At 40.7% G+C, this 15,308-nt stretch overlaps 1 protein-coding gene and 1 long non-coding RNA gene across 6 annotated transcripts in view; one reads left to right on the top strand and one right to left on the bottom strand.

The window, feature by feature from the left end:
* PCDH9 (protocadherin 9) overlaps positions 1–15,308 on the top strand; it is an 870,287-nt gene that overhangs the window by 121,277 nt on the left and 733,702 nt on the right. The window lies entirely within an intron of this gene.
* On the bottom strand, positions 5,420–14,857 carry LOC141982218 (uncharacterized). Its single transcript, XR_012637987.1, has 3 exons — positions 14,771–14,857; positions 13,341–13,387; positions 5,420–5,436 (listed from the first exon to the last, which is right to left on the bottom strand). It is a non-coding gene; the product is annotated as an uncharacterized LOC141982218 (long non-coding RNA).

Raw genomic sequence — 15,308 nt, 5'->3', positions numbered from 1 at the left:
TCTCGGCAGGAGAGGACGGACTGGAGGACCCTCTCCCCTGAGTGGAGAAGATGTCATTGAGAGTAGGAAGTGACCCAGGGGCATTTTAGAGACAAGCTGTGTTAAAGCGGCACTGTCGCTCAGCGTGTTGCGGGCAGATCCCTGCCAAGCTAAGCGCGAGGGGAAACCCTGCCAATAGGAGAGCCCTGGGTCGAGACCCAGTGGAGAGGGTGGGCCCGGGTCCTCCTACCCCTCTGACCATTGGGATACACTTCCCCGCCTGAGCGGGACGGGTTATATGGAAACTGGCTGTTGGGCCACACTGCCCGATACTCAAGGCGAGTTATATGGACTCTGGCCGTTGGACCACACTGCCCGGAAACTCGGGACAAGCTATATGGACGTTGGCCGTTGGGCCACGCTGCCCTGATACTTGGGGGCGCGACACATGAACTCAGACCGTTAGGTCCTGCTACCCCGACCAAGGGGCGAGCATGGGGAAACCGGCCATTGGGCCACATCGGAACGCCCTTACAGGACGGGTGTGGGAATGTAAGAGTGGCGAGGCCCCGACACCCCATCCACCCCTGCCACAAAGGGGCGCTGCGGTGCCGGACCCGTCGCAGCCCCATTTTTTTGAAATACTGTTAATTACGCCTGCTTTTTATTAACTTGGTTTAGCATTTCAACAGTAAATACCATTTAATAATAAAGGTTATAAAACTCTGCATTCACAAATATAGTGATCACTCTTGAAATTGGACAGAATCTTAAATTTTTCACTTAATAATCTCACACTTTACTCCTTTAAAGGGAGTGGTGGAAGATGTGACATACAAATCGCCTAAGAATTTTGGATGTACTGATGGGTTTGGATTTTCTGTAACTTGAAGTCTTTAAATCAAGAGTTGAGGTCTTTAGTAACTCCTATCATAGGAGTGGGTGGGTGAGTTGCTGTGGCATGAAGTCAGACTAGATGATCATGCTGATCCCTTCTGGCCTTAAAGTCTGAGTCTTTTAACTGTATAAACTGAGATGTTCTTGGTTTGCAGTGCAAAGAGCAGTTGTTATGGTCAGGTTGTCAGAGCCTTGATTCAGCTCCCAGGGACCACGGAGGAGTAAAAGGGAGTGAGTCCAGCCACCGCCCCCTCCCCTAGTCCTCTTTTGGCCTTGCTCAGATTGTGACTCCAGCTCTGGGTAGGAGAGCCAGGGCTACTATCAGATACTTTTCAGAGTAGCAGCCATGTTAGTCTGTATTCGCAAAAAGAAAAGGAGTACTTGTGGCACCTTAGAGACTAACAAATTTATTTGAGCATAAGCTTCCGTGAGCTACAGCTCACTTCATCACTCACGAAAGCTTATGCTCAAATAAAGTTGTTAGTCTCTAAGGTGCCACAAGTACTTGATCAGATACTATGAGTGTTGGATGGGGAGAATGCAGGAAGTTGGAGCCTAAATTCCACCCCCAACTCACAGACCATAGTATATGGCCAAGATCAGGGAGGAACAAAGTCGTTTATCTCTCCTCCACACACAGTCCTATCTCCACAGATTAAGGGGTAGCTGGAGAGAAATTGTGATTGAGTCACAATTTATTCTTTGGATTGTTTGTGTGGTAGTGCAGCTATATGGGTTCCTAGGTGCTATGGTAATGCAAATACATAATAGTAATTAATAATAATTAACAAATGATGCTCCTTACTCTGAGCTACATTATAACTTTACAATCTGCCCTGTGTGAGAACTAAATCAATCTTCACTGCATGCACTGATTTTGGTAGAGATTGGACAGCACGCGATAAGTACTATCATCTTAAGGACACATTATTGTCAGTGGTTAGAAACCAGTGAAATAGACTTCAACACTTGGAATATTGGAGCAAATTCTAATATATGTTACTATGATTAGTACTGGAGAAATCCTCTCTATCATTGATTTCCTTTTTCTTGGAGAAAAATAGTAATAAAAATGGATTCTAGAACAAATTTAATTGACTGTTTGCTGTATGAAAACTTCCTTTTTAACTATTGAAGAGCCATGTGCATTTTCTGCTAACATGTATTACTTAAGCAGAAGACAGCACTAAAAAAGAAGTTCCAATTTTAGCTCTTTTATCACTGCATTTACAGAGGTAAAGGGACAGCTGAATTAGAGAAGAGACTGTTTCTTTCATTCCATGTTGATACAGGAGACTCATTAAATCTCATGTCAGGTTTGCAGCTTCTATAGAAAGCCAGACTTTTGAGAGAATTTCAACCTCTTAAGAACTATAGTTTGCACACTTTGGAAGTTAATGAGCTATCCCGCAGTTATTAGTTGGTCTTTATCAATGGGTAGGCTCTGGGATTTTATTTGACTTTCAGATTGTAACTTGCTCTCTTATGTGCTGAATGACATCAGAGCTAGAGTAACTGTGCTTTCCAGTCTGCTAATCCTCCCAAAACAGATAAGACAACAATAAATGTTGCACAATGTAGTGAGTTAGCTAAAAAGTCTTATGTGATTATCAAAATACCTGAATTGCATAATTCTTCTTCCACAAAGTGATTAGATCACCTTCAGATTGCGGTCTCTAAAGTCTACAAAGTTGGCCCTGGCATAAGTGAGCACATCTCCCCTAACTCCATCCATACTGGGGATTTGCCCCCATTCCAGCTTTGGATGGGAAATGAGCAGTGTTGCTGTACCTGTGCAAACCCTTAATGTAGACAAGGTAAACCCCAGGGATAAACAACATTGCTACAAATGACTACTTACCTTGTTTACATTAGGGATTTGCACTGGTACATCTATGCCAGTAGCAGGTCTCCAGTGGAATAAATTGAGACACTTGTCCCAGTGTATACAAGGTCTTAGGGCCAGATCCAAAACACTTTGAATTCAGTAGAATACCAGCAATGCTTAAAGTGAGGGGAGCTCACAGACCAAGCAAAAATAAAATAAAAAAAATTTAAAAATGAGCTGGGTCACTGAGGGGTGCACTTTAAACACTCTGTTGCCAAAGATGCTGCTCCCAGATTATGGTCTTCAGACTACTTTAAGCACTGGATCAAATTTTGTCAGCTAAAGGTATCCCTTCAGGGAACTGCAGATAAAGCCAGGAGCTGATGTCAAGTCTGGTTACAGGTATCTGCTGTGTGCCCGATCATTGACCTTGTTCATGTCTCTTGCTTTGTTCTCTTTGCTATTAAACCAAAAATCAGTAGAACTAAATAACATACTGGCATGTTTTATGAAAAGGGAGATAATTTTCATGGACTTCACCTTCAACCAGAGCCTACAGAGAAGTGGAAGAATGTGGGTCTGTTAAGCAGAGATGAACTTTGCTTGAGGATTAATTTTTCGGGAGGGTCAGGACAGGAGGCTCCTGGAGGAACTGAAAAAAAAACATTTATTTTATACCAATCGGGCCTTCTTGTGCTGACATGCAGTATTTTTCCACTCCAGGAGACATAGTTAGACATACTCTGACACAGTGGAGGGCTTAAATCAGGGACTGAGCTCTTTAGCCTTCTTACACTCTGGAGAAATGTACCCATTTTTTGAATGATTGTTTTTCTTTCCCAAGTGTATTCTCGCTTAAGTGCTTTCAGTTTAAAGTAAAAAAAAAAAAGCTCCCCACACACATATCCTCAAAAGATAAAACAACTTTTGACTATGTCGCTTGTTAGCATCATAGTGCGCCAAGAAATTTTTCCAGAGGTGCTGTATGAACAGCCTGAAGTACAGCTGTTCTGCTCCAGCTAAACAGGTTCAGAGGGAATGAAGAGCTTAGAGCAATTTGTAGGCAACCAAGCAAAAAGAGAAATGCACAAAGAAGCAGCGGATGTTAGCGGCTTTTACAACGATAAAAAGAGAAAAGGAAGAATAGGCAACGGAACTAGAGCAGTGAGAGAAGACTCTAGAGGCAATTTTAATAACTATTTCTCCAAACCAAAGAGAAGCCAGAGTAGTTACTTACTTTTGTAAGTCAAATTTTATCCAGCCTCGGATAAAATCACTGGGATATCTGCTGAGCAATATTCTTGCTTAGAATATGCAGACATTAAGTGTTTTCTCTCTTTTTCTAGAATGTTTTCCCTCATTCCTACAGTGACTAGAACATGAGACTGGCAGCCATTTAGGTTTTATTTCTGTCACTCTCACTCATTCATCCAAGGCTCAAACAAGCACTTAAGCACATAGTTAAATCTCATTGATTTCAGGGATGCTTTCATGAAATGGGGCCTCAGGGTATGACTTTGGGCAAATTAATAAGTCTCTTGTGCCTCCATTTCCCATGTTTAAATGTGGGATAATAATACCTACCTCCTATAGGTGTTGTGAGGCTTAACTCTTTAATATTTGCAAAGCATTTTTAAAACTTTTTAACTATAGAAGTATGATATATTATTATCTCTCACTAACACGAACAGGAGTCCTTATATGGGCATCTTGAAAGGAGAATGAACATTCTTCCTGTCAGTTGTTCTTGGAGTGCTCTTAATGGGCAAATTTTCAGCTCTTGTAAATTGTCATAACTCCATCTAAGTCAATATTCAACAGTCTAATCCTTCAAGTAATAGCTTCTTGGATCACCTCCCAGCAATGGGGTGAGGAAGGTAATGTTTGCTCAGTGGGACTGATTCTTGCTCTTGGTGTACTCATTTAAACCTGTCCAAAGTGGGTGTAAAATGCTCCCAAATCAGACTAGCATAGCGTTTTGCATAGTTTGCACAGGGGTAAATGACTCCACCAGGAGCAAGGCAGGGGAGACTCAGGCCCAGGGTGTTTACAAGATAAGGTCTTTTATCTGCTATAATACAAGATAGTGTTTTAATATATGTATGGGACAGAGCTTAGAGTAAAGGTAAAAGGGTATGTCAAATAGTAGTATAAATATATTCACATATATGTATAGGAGTTTATCAAGTGAGATGTTACTGAAAATTTGAATGTCACAGACATTTGATAAACCATTAAAGATAATTGAAGAACAATTATGTGAGAGAAAGCGAGAAAAAGAGAGCGAGGGTATACAGCTGCTGCAATTTTAAAAAAATATTTTAGTGAATTAAAATTCCCCCTAAGAGTATGTTTGATCTTCCTGAGGTATATAATAGAAATTATAGAGTGGCATGGAGCACAGGGACCCATTATTATATTTCATTGGTACTTTTATTACCTGAGGGTAAGTGCAGGCAATAGAACAAGGTGTCAAACTTACTTTTAACCTTTGGTCTTCGAAGACACTAGATGAAGAGTTTGAAGGGATTTTAAGTTATTATCCTTAGAATCTCCTCACTCCCTCTCCGTTTGCAACCAGTGCACATGGATGTTATCCAGTTTGTAACGTCAACCCCTCCTATTGTGCTCCATTTAGACCTGTTGTTTGCTCCACAGGCAACTTCATGCCTTTGCTTCTGCTTTCTGTGACATGCTATAGGTTTTGTCCGATATCTTCAATGTAATTCCTGCTTAAGAAAAAAAGAGAAATATTTCGTTTTGTGTGCTGAGTAAGAAACAGTAGCATGACATAATTGTTTAGAAACATATATGTGGCCCAGGGATTAGGTCTGTTATGCTTTGAATGATACGTGGCTTACCCTTGCTTGCTGGAGAGTAAAAATCGGAGAAATTGACAAACATACTTTGAAGTTAAAAACTGGACTGTGTTCGTCATTAGGGACATGTTGGTATTGGGGGCATTGTTAAAGGGCTTCTGGCTCCTCATCTTAACCTTTTTCTTAAATTGAGACATAAACTTCTCACAGAGTTCAGATAGAGAGTGAGTCAGGTTAAGTAGCTTCTCTGAATTAAGCCACTTAGAATGTCGGGCAGGAGAGCAGGGCAGTTAGTTTTGCTATACATTTCAAAAGGAACCAGAGCCACATTATTCTGTTTTTTCACATGTATCTTCAGAGATTTACATGAACTGCCCAAGACTAGAAATTCACTTAGAAATCCAGAAAGCCCCCAAGAAAATACTCTCCCTCTGATAATGCTGAATATCTACATTCTCACTTTTATGACAACATGAGGCTCTAGTCTTGGGACATTAGCATAACTGTTGTCATGAAGTAAGTGGTCTCCCTGGTACGAAGACATTTGTTTCTGTTACAATGACTGGCAAATGTATTGATTGCTTATAACAGGGGATTGCCATGGAAACTAGGGATGTAAATATCGTTTACAAAGTTAACCATTTAAACTATTAAAATTCTATTATTTAAACGGTTAACTGATTAAAGGGAAAGGGACTGGGGTTGCTCTGGCTGGCAAGACAGGGGTTGCGGCCAGTTGGCCGGCCGGTAGTGTGGGGCTGGGGGCCAGGGTGTGGATGGTGCAACTTGGTCCAAGGTCTAGCCTTGGCCGGGGGCCAGGGTGCAGCCGGGGCCACGATCTGGACGGCTCGGACAGGGATTGGGTCCAGGTGGCGTGGCATGGCCAAGGGTTAACGGTTAATGCTGGTTAACATTTTACATCCCTAATGGAAAGGTGTGGAAAGAAAGAAATAAAAAAAAAAATCCATTGGCAAGTCTCATCCCCTTCCCCTCATCCCCAACATATGATAATATCAAGCCACATGACAGCTCTTCTGGTTTTGAGTAAAAATGATGAACCAGACCTCCATAACTTACCCATGGCTTTAGAAAGCACAGAAGTAAATACAGAACGTTACAAAAGTAATAATAAACATTTTACTACAGAACAGATCAAGTGAGCACTTCAAAGAAGTTAAATTCAGGATTGGTCCTGCTTTGAGCAGGGGGTTGGACTAGATGACCTCCTGAGGTCCCTTCTAACCCCAACAGTCTATGATTCTATGAAATCTTCAGCATTCTGTAATGTAGTGTAAAATAATTTTGGTTTCTGCTGCAAAAGATATATTGAAAGAATTGCACTTGTCATATTAACCCTGATATAAAGCTGATAAAATTCTTCCTTTAAATGGGGCTGGGAGTTGGGAATCTAACAAAAATCTAACTCCCAACAATTGTAAAAAATATCTTTCACATTCATTGTCTGTTTTATTTTCCTAGTCCAACAGTCATCTTTTGTTGTGGGTGCTACTGTCCAGTTGATGCCATTTGGTGCCCTAGCCTTGCATACTAGAGACAAAATTTTGGTTGAAGTCATGTTGAGTAAAGTCAGCACAACAACAGGGACGATTGGTTAAGTAAACTTAAGTGTTACAGATTTATTACACAACTGTGGTTTGTTGATGTTTGTCAATTCTGTTTTTGGAATTTTCCTCACTTCCTAAGCGGTAGGGACCTTTGTGTTGTAACCCTTCTGCCAGATGGGTTCAATAGCTAGCGGTTCCTTTTTAACAATAAAACACAGAACCGGCTTGAGCCCTCACTTAGTAACCTGGGAAAATTACACACCACCCCCTGGGCACCTCTAAGAGGCAATACTTCCCCTCTTGCAAGCACTAAGTCTGTGTGTAGAAAATAAACTTTTAATAAAAAGAGGAAAGTAACCCAGCATTAACTTGGAAAAATGCCGCAAGCATGATTCATAAGCATAAGCCACAAGCATAATTCATAAGCATAAGACCATGAGCAAAACACCCATCCCACAGTATATTGGGCAGTGTCCTTTGCCTCAGGTTCTCACTTTGCGGTGAAAAAATCCAACAAACTAAAGTTCCTTTAATGTGCCCCTCCCTTCTCCCTACACCACACTCCACTCACAGTTGTCCTTGGTCAGTGAAGACCCAGTGTTCAGAGGTGCATTTGTGTGAGTTCACATCCCACCCTGGGGAGAGGGGGAAGGCACTTTGATCAGTCTGGCAATCAGGCACTCGCTCGCTGGCTGCTCTGCCAGTGGCCGCTCGGTCAGCCGGCCTCTCCATCCGCCAGCTGCTGCTAGCTTGCTCCCTCTGCTGGCCACTTCACTGTCTACTTACTCCACCATTGGCTGCTACACCACCCACTTGCTTTCTGTGGGCTGCTTACCATGCCACCAGCTCCCTTCTCACTCGCTCCACCCTCAGCTCCTCTGCTGTCGGTTGGTGGCCCCACTGGTTAGCAACTTGCTCCACCACAATCTCTGGGATGTCTTGAAGTCTGACCATTTGACATGGCTTTCAGTGAGTTCAGCTGTTAGTGGGGAAGCCTCACTGCTGGTGGAGGCTGGGAAGTCTCTTTCACCAGAAACACTGTCCTACAGCAGGTCTAATGCTTAGATCTGGTTTTCAGTGATTTCAGCTCTCTTGATCCACAAGAAAAGACTCTCAGTTGAGTCTTAATCAGCTCTGTCATTACACAGTGGCGAGTCAAATCGTGTCTAGGACCCTTAGGCAGAGCCCATACCATCAGGTACAAACACTTATCCTTACCTTCTCTCATCTCCACTGGTCTTTGGCACCCCTTCCCCCTGCCTAGCAAGAGCAGTTCAGTTGAGGATGAGTCCCTCAATCAGGGCATGCCAAGCACAGTTCTCTGCTCTTTATTCATACAACAAGAGTAACCACATTTTATTACTTCTGACCCCTCCACCCCCAAATAAAAAATTAACTTGTGATCCAACACCAGCCAAAAGTCATCATTTGGGCAAAGCATTTCCATCGTGCTACTCACCTAGGCACAGTGGGTGTGTCTATGCAAACAAGGTCAGTTCCTGGAGTCTTCTCTCCCAGGTCATCACTACATGTCAGGGGAGAGCTCATTCAGACCCTGTTTACAGTGTTTATAACTTTTCATCAGTTTCAAAGCAGTGAGTGAGACATGAATTTTTGCTTTCTTTATACACTTCAATATTAAGGAGTTTATCTGCATGTTGCATATGACTTGGGGAGCATGTTTTGTTTTTTCTCTCTGTTGTTTAATTTTTTGAATATTAATTTGTTTCCTACTATCCAGGAGAAGTATTAATTTATCAGTGTTACAGAGTGGTATGTGGCTTTTGAATGAGCTCTTCTATAGTATGTTTTATGCATATATCTCAAAACACTTTTGTCAAGGTTCCTTCCCCACTCTGAACTCTAGGGTACAGATGAAAAACCCCCTAAGCTTATTTTTACCAGCTTAGGTTAAAACTTCCCCAAGGTACAAACTATTTTACCTTTTGCCCCTGGACTTTATTGCTGCCACCACCAAGCGTCTGACAAATATATAACAGGGAAAGAGCCTGCTTGGAAACGTCTTTCCCCCCAAAATCCTCCCAAACCTTACACCTGCTTTCCTGGGGAAGGCTTGATAAAAATGCTCACCAATTGGCATAGGTGAATACAGACCCAAACCCTTGCATCTTAAGAACAATGAAAAAGCAATCAGGTTCTTAAAAGAAGAATTTTAATTGAAGAAAAAGTAAAAGGATCACCTCTCTAAAATCAGGATGGTAAATACCCTACAAGGTAATCAGATTCAAAACATAGAGAATCCCTCTAGACAAAACCTTAAGTTACAAAAAGACACAAAAACAGGAATATACATTCCATTCAGCACAGCTTATTTTATCAGCCATTTAAACAAAACAGAATCTAACGCATATCTAACTAGATTGCTTATTAACCCTTTACAGGAGTTCTGACCTGCATTCCTGCTCTGGTCCCGGCAAAGGCAACACACAGACCAAGAGAACCTTTGTTTCTCTCCCCCGCCTCCAGCTTTGAAAGTATCTTGTCTCCTCATTGGTCATTTTGGTCAGGTGCCAGCGAGGTTATCCTAGCTTCTTAACCCTTTACAGGTGAAAGGGTTTTTCCTCTGGCCAGGAGGGATTTAAAGGTGTTTACCCTTCCTTTTATAATTTGTTTCCTACTATCCAGGAGAAGTATTAATCTATCAGTGTTACAGAGTGGTATGTGGCTTTTGAATGAGCTCTTCTATAGTACGTTTTATCGATAGATCTCAAAACACTTTACAAAGGAAGTTAGTATTATTATCATCACCATTTTACAGATGGGGAAACTGAAGCACAGGGAAGGAAGTGACTTCCCCAAGGTCACACAGTAAAGCAGCCACCGAGCCAGGAATTTAACCCAAGGCCTAGTTCAGTGCCCCTACAGACTAGGTTACACTGCATCCTTTAGTGGACACTGCCTGCTGTTACACTCCCATACACAAGAAAATAAGAACTCACCAAAGATTTTTGCAATGAAAAAAGCATAAAGAAATACTTAAAAATTAATGTACAAGCTTACCTCCTAGCCTACCCCACGGCTTTGTGTCCAGATAGCGGGGACATATTATATAGTACCATTGTATATTCCCAGGAAAATTAACTGTAGTATACCTTTTGCAATGAAAATAAAATGTACCATGCTTGTGTAGAGTCATCAAGATATTAATAGTCCCTCAGTTTACAGTTAAATAAACTTTTTTGTGAGAAAAACCTATTTTTTATTTTACAATACATTTCCATTTTATCGAAGTGTATATAGATTGCATTGGGACCTTTGCCAAGCAAAGATTTCTGAAGTTGTAGCTGACATGTTTTCATAAACAGCAATTTACATCACAGAGAAACTGTTCACTCTTAAACTAAGTAGCTAAACATACTAACATGTTTGACATGGCCATGTCTTTTGCCAATTATCTTAAATAGTCCATCCTTTTGATATATATAAAGGACACTTAATTTTAGAGTAATCCTTAACTTTGTGCCTCTATTTGACAGTCAGAGGTGTGACTGGAATGTACATACCAAAACAAAGTCCATTCCAGAAAATGGAAATGTGTTTTCTAATGATGTACTACAAAGAAATGAATAGACTGAGGAGGAAATCTGCCTGACACTACTCCAGATGTTACGGCACATTCTTCCTTCAGGTGTATATATGTGCAGCTCCCACTGAACTGAAGATAACAGGCACTGCATCCAGACATTCAAGAGCAGAGTTGGGTCCCTTGTCAGCAAACATGTAAAGACTGAAGCTCCTAGCTTGTAATAAAACTCCATGTATGTTGTGCTTCTAAAAGGTGCTGGCCAGCCCTGTAGACAGCAGTCTTCTCTCCATAGAGAAGGTTTCCATGCAGGCAAATTGCAATGCTTACTTCCCCACATGTCTAGCAAGTATAATTTAAACCTGACCTGGAAAGATCACATTTAGGAGAAGAGAAGGTAGGTCAGCCTCTGTGATCAGTCAGTTCTTGGCCCTGTTAATGAGATGGCCAACAAGGTGCAAGTTCATAGATTCATAGATACTAAGGTCAGAAGGGACCATTATGATCATCTAGTCCAACCTCCTGCACAACGCAGGCCACAGAATCTCACCCACCCACTCCTGCAAAAAAACCTCTCACCTATGTCTGAGCTATTGAAGTCCTCAAATCATGGTTTAAAGACTTCAAGGAGCAGAGAATCCTCCAGCAAGTGACCCATGCCCCATGCTACAGAGGAACGTGAAAAACCTCCAGGGTCTCTTCCAATCTGCCCTGAAGGAAAATTCCTTCCCAACCCCAAATACATGTCCGTTGGGAACTGGGTAGAGACCACCAACTCATTTCACCAGGACGATTAAGCAGCCATTACTTGATGATGTTGCGTGCTAATAATTTTCACTGTTGACCTTGACCAGATTAGAACTGGTGATCTTCAGATGACCCATAGTGGGATTATTTTGTTTAAAGTAAATAGACCCTAGTAATACACCCCTGACTCACTCCTGTGACATTTATATGGTTCTTTGACTATATATTGTTGAACAAGTATATATTTCTTTCTAACTTTCTTCAGCAGAGCCTTACTCCAGTCACTCAAGACTGTCTGGTAAACTAAATAGAGATAAGGCCAGATTGAGTCATAAAAAAAAAAGTAAAACCTATTTCTGCCATAGACCTGTCATGCTTGAATGAACATGGAAGTTTCAATGAACACAGGAGCATGGTCAAAAACAATTTTGAAGGGATCATTTCCATGAATGAGCTTTTTGAAGTTTGAAATAAAGTCCTTTGTGGGCAGGAGGCGTATACATAACAAATGATGAAGGCAGTTTTTGTGCTGATGACTTTGTTGACCCTTTTGGGGGCTATAGGTCTGTTTCCTGTCTTACATTTTTCTTGCCAGTTATGCAGCGTATTGCATGGTTCCAACACAGTTCATTCAGTCATAGTGGAGTAAGTCTCTTTCAAAAGAGACTTAGGACCAGCTTTCTTTGTAGCAAGAAACTGAACTTTGGACAGATTATCCTCCTTTATTTAAACAACCATGAGGATGATCTTGGGATAAGGCCTCCAATAGATAAGAATTCTCAATGTTCTGTGATCTTCTTGGACTCACTTAAGGGAATGTTCACTACTACTCTTTATGTGAAGTTTCACCAATTATTTTCTTCATGATCTTCTCTACTGATAATGCTGAAACTTCACATAAAGAGTCGTAGTGGATATTGTGCCTGGTGTAAAAATCCAATATTTCCAACTATGACTACAAAGGCAACTTAGCTTTCAAACAATCAGACAATGTTATGTCTCCTATCGTTCTCTTGTTATTATCTACTCAGGAATTGATTTCTACATGGTATAATTTAAAAGTTGACTTTTGTTTTTCTTCAACTGCTCAGTAGCATAAATCAGTGGATAGTAGACTTTCAGTCACTATGTGGCTCTGATAATACACACCACCACAGGACTGATGTCTCACTGTGGGAAAAATGGATACTCTATCCATTGCTTATGCCATTTATTTTTTAGAGGGCGGGGGAAAAAGAAATATTGGATGTTTGTAAAACTGAACAATATAGTGATCTGGAGCATGGAGCTTTGGCTTCTATTGCATTCTGCCTCTATGTGAAATAAACTATAATAATGTAATGGAAAAAATAATTTAGTTTAGCAGTGTATAGTGCACTTCACCACACATTATGACTAACTGGTAAGAGAGTGCTAATATATCTGGACAGTAAAGACAGCATCAGCTAACAAAGAGCAGATTTCTCCCACAAAGTCATTCTGCAATGAAAACTTCTCTTTGGACAGGGGAAACAGAGTACAGGATTAAGTTGTGGAGTTACAGAAATACAGATGATCAGTGGACTCATAAAGAAAATGTCTGAGCTTTATCCTCCTGCATATATCTGCGGATAATTACGTTAATGTATATGTACATAAAGGAACATTCAGTGTGTGTATATGTACATATGAATCTACCTTCCACACAAACACAGTCCCTATTCAAACATGCACATCTTTGTTTTCCTTTGTTTTATGTAAGTTTGAGTCACAGCCTTAATTTTAAAGTTAAAATGACTCTCTCCTTAATTCATTGGTTTGTTTCTGCATCACAGCATTCCATTGCTCTGAGACCCTCGAATTATTAAGGCACAAATTGGAAGGGCTAAGAGCAGAGCATCAGCCTAAAAGAACACCTGTCAAAGTTGGTAGGTATAAAAAAATAATCCTAAAGTGTCAGTGGTCCCACAGGAAGGTCTTACCTTCCTGATATTATCCATGTTTTCGTGTTTCAGAACACTTGTTAAAACTGAAAAGGAAAAAAAAAAGTGTGGTGACACTTAGACTCCTAGTAAACATAAACCATTTCTTATCTTACTTCTCAGCCCCTCCCCTCCGCCTCCCTTCTCTGTCTCCATTTACAGCTTCACTATTCTTCCTGTCTCCTGGGACCATAATCTTAGTGTAATCTTTGACTGTTCTCTTTGCTTCCCTCTGCTTATCCAAGCTCTTGCTAAGACAAACTGCTTCATTCTGACTTCACCAAAAAATCCATATTTCCTTACTGTTTCTACTGCCAAAAACCCTTGTCCATGTGCTTTTTACTCCAAATCTTCTTCATTCTGGCGACACTGCTTCTCAGCTCCCCCTATCAATCCACAGTGCTGCTGCTAAAATCTCTGCAGAGCCAACCACAAAGGGTGCCAATTACAAAGGTGTTTACTTTCCCTAATGTGGGCACTGATCCATTAGGAACTGGACTGAGATCTCACAAACTTATGCCGTATAATGAATAGCCATCAAATGGTGCCAACTTAATTTATTCCCAAACTGGACTGGATTTGACAGAGTAACCGTAGAAAAGGCCTATAATCCATTATCTATTAATTATCTGAGCTTTAATTTGCTTGCATTTGTCAATTTATTGCACAGCTTTCAGGTTACATAATTTTTAGTACATTTTCCCTTTGTCCTTCTCCATTCTGTAGCAGGGTATATGGCCCAATAAGTAGCATACTGGATAGGAATTCAGGAGTTCTATTCCTGCTGTAACAATAGGAAAGTCACGGAATCTCTCTTTTCCTTAGTTTCTCCATCTGTGTATTTGCTGCTTTTATGAAGTGCATTGAGGTCTACAGATTAAAAGAACAATTTAAGATCTAGGTATTATTGTTATTAGCCTGATTTTGACAGAAGCCTGAGTCCAGCTTCTAATTTTGCATTCACATTTTTTGTGGGTACAAATATTTATGAGTGCAAATGATGCCGTTTAAACATATCGTTTCCAAAGTATACCCATAAAAGCAAGTGGACTAGTTATATGTATAACTATCATCAGTTGTAACTACACAATTGTGATGTATTGGGAGGCCGCATTTAATAATCAGATCCTCAGTATAAACCTTTCTATCAGAGTTCATGTGGACAACTCAGGAAATGAAGTTATTCATATTCTGCTTTATCTTTTTTTTTAATCATCTGCATTTTGCAGGGCATATTGTTTTAGAAAGTGGCAGATTTGATATATAATCATGACGGATTGAAGATGTAATACAGTACTGTGCGATAATAAAACAAATATATAAACTTAACTGTGGCAGCTGTTGACTTTTTTGACAAGTCATGCACAAATCACAAAATAGTTATTTCCACCCTCTTCCAGTATATAATGTAATAGATATTAAAAGCTTACTTTATAGTAAAGAAACAGCAGGCAGAGCTGGGAGCTCCTCATGGATGCACAGGGCCTGCGCCGTGGGAAGGAGGTTGGGGGGGGGGGCACAGGCCTCATCTCATCCTCTGCAAACCACCTGCAGACTAGGCTTAACTGCTACAATTCTGCCGTGGCCTCACCAAGCAGTAAATACCACAGCAGCACCATTACAAAGAGCTTCTCAGCGTGCTGGGTTGCTGTGGTAACAAGGCAGCTCCATGAGGCACCAAGATTCAAACCTCAACTTTCTCTTGTTGCATTTTACAATGGCAAGAGTGAGCTGTGATATTTAAATCAAATCAGCATTTGCCCTAAAATCTATATGTATTTATCAGATAAAGGGGAAAAAATGAATATGCAAAATGTATTTTTTAGCTTTTAAGACTTCTTGATTAGGCTGTGCCTCACTTGCCTGGGCTGACAATCCACCTCTGAAACCAATTGGGTTTGAAAGTTAACATATTTTAACATATGGAATCCAATCCTGCTTTTTCCCAAATCCATAAGTCAAATCAAA

This window comes from Natator depressus, chromosome 1, assembly GCF_965152275.1.
Source record: "Natator depressus isolate rNatDep1 chromosome 1, rNatDep2.hap1, whole genome shotgun sequence".
In the NCBI taxonomy this organism is placed as follows: Eukaryota; Metazoa; Chordata; order Testudines; family Cheloniidae; genus Natator; species Natator depressus.
This window is presented reverse-complemented; position numbering and strand designations above follow the sequence as displayed.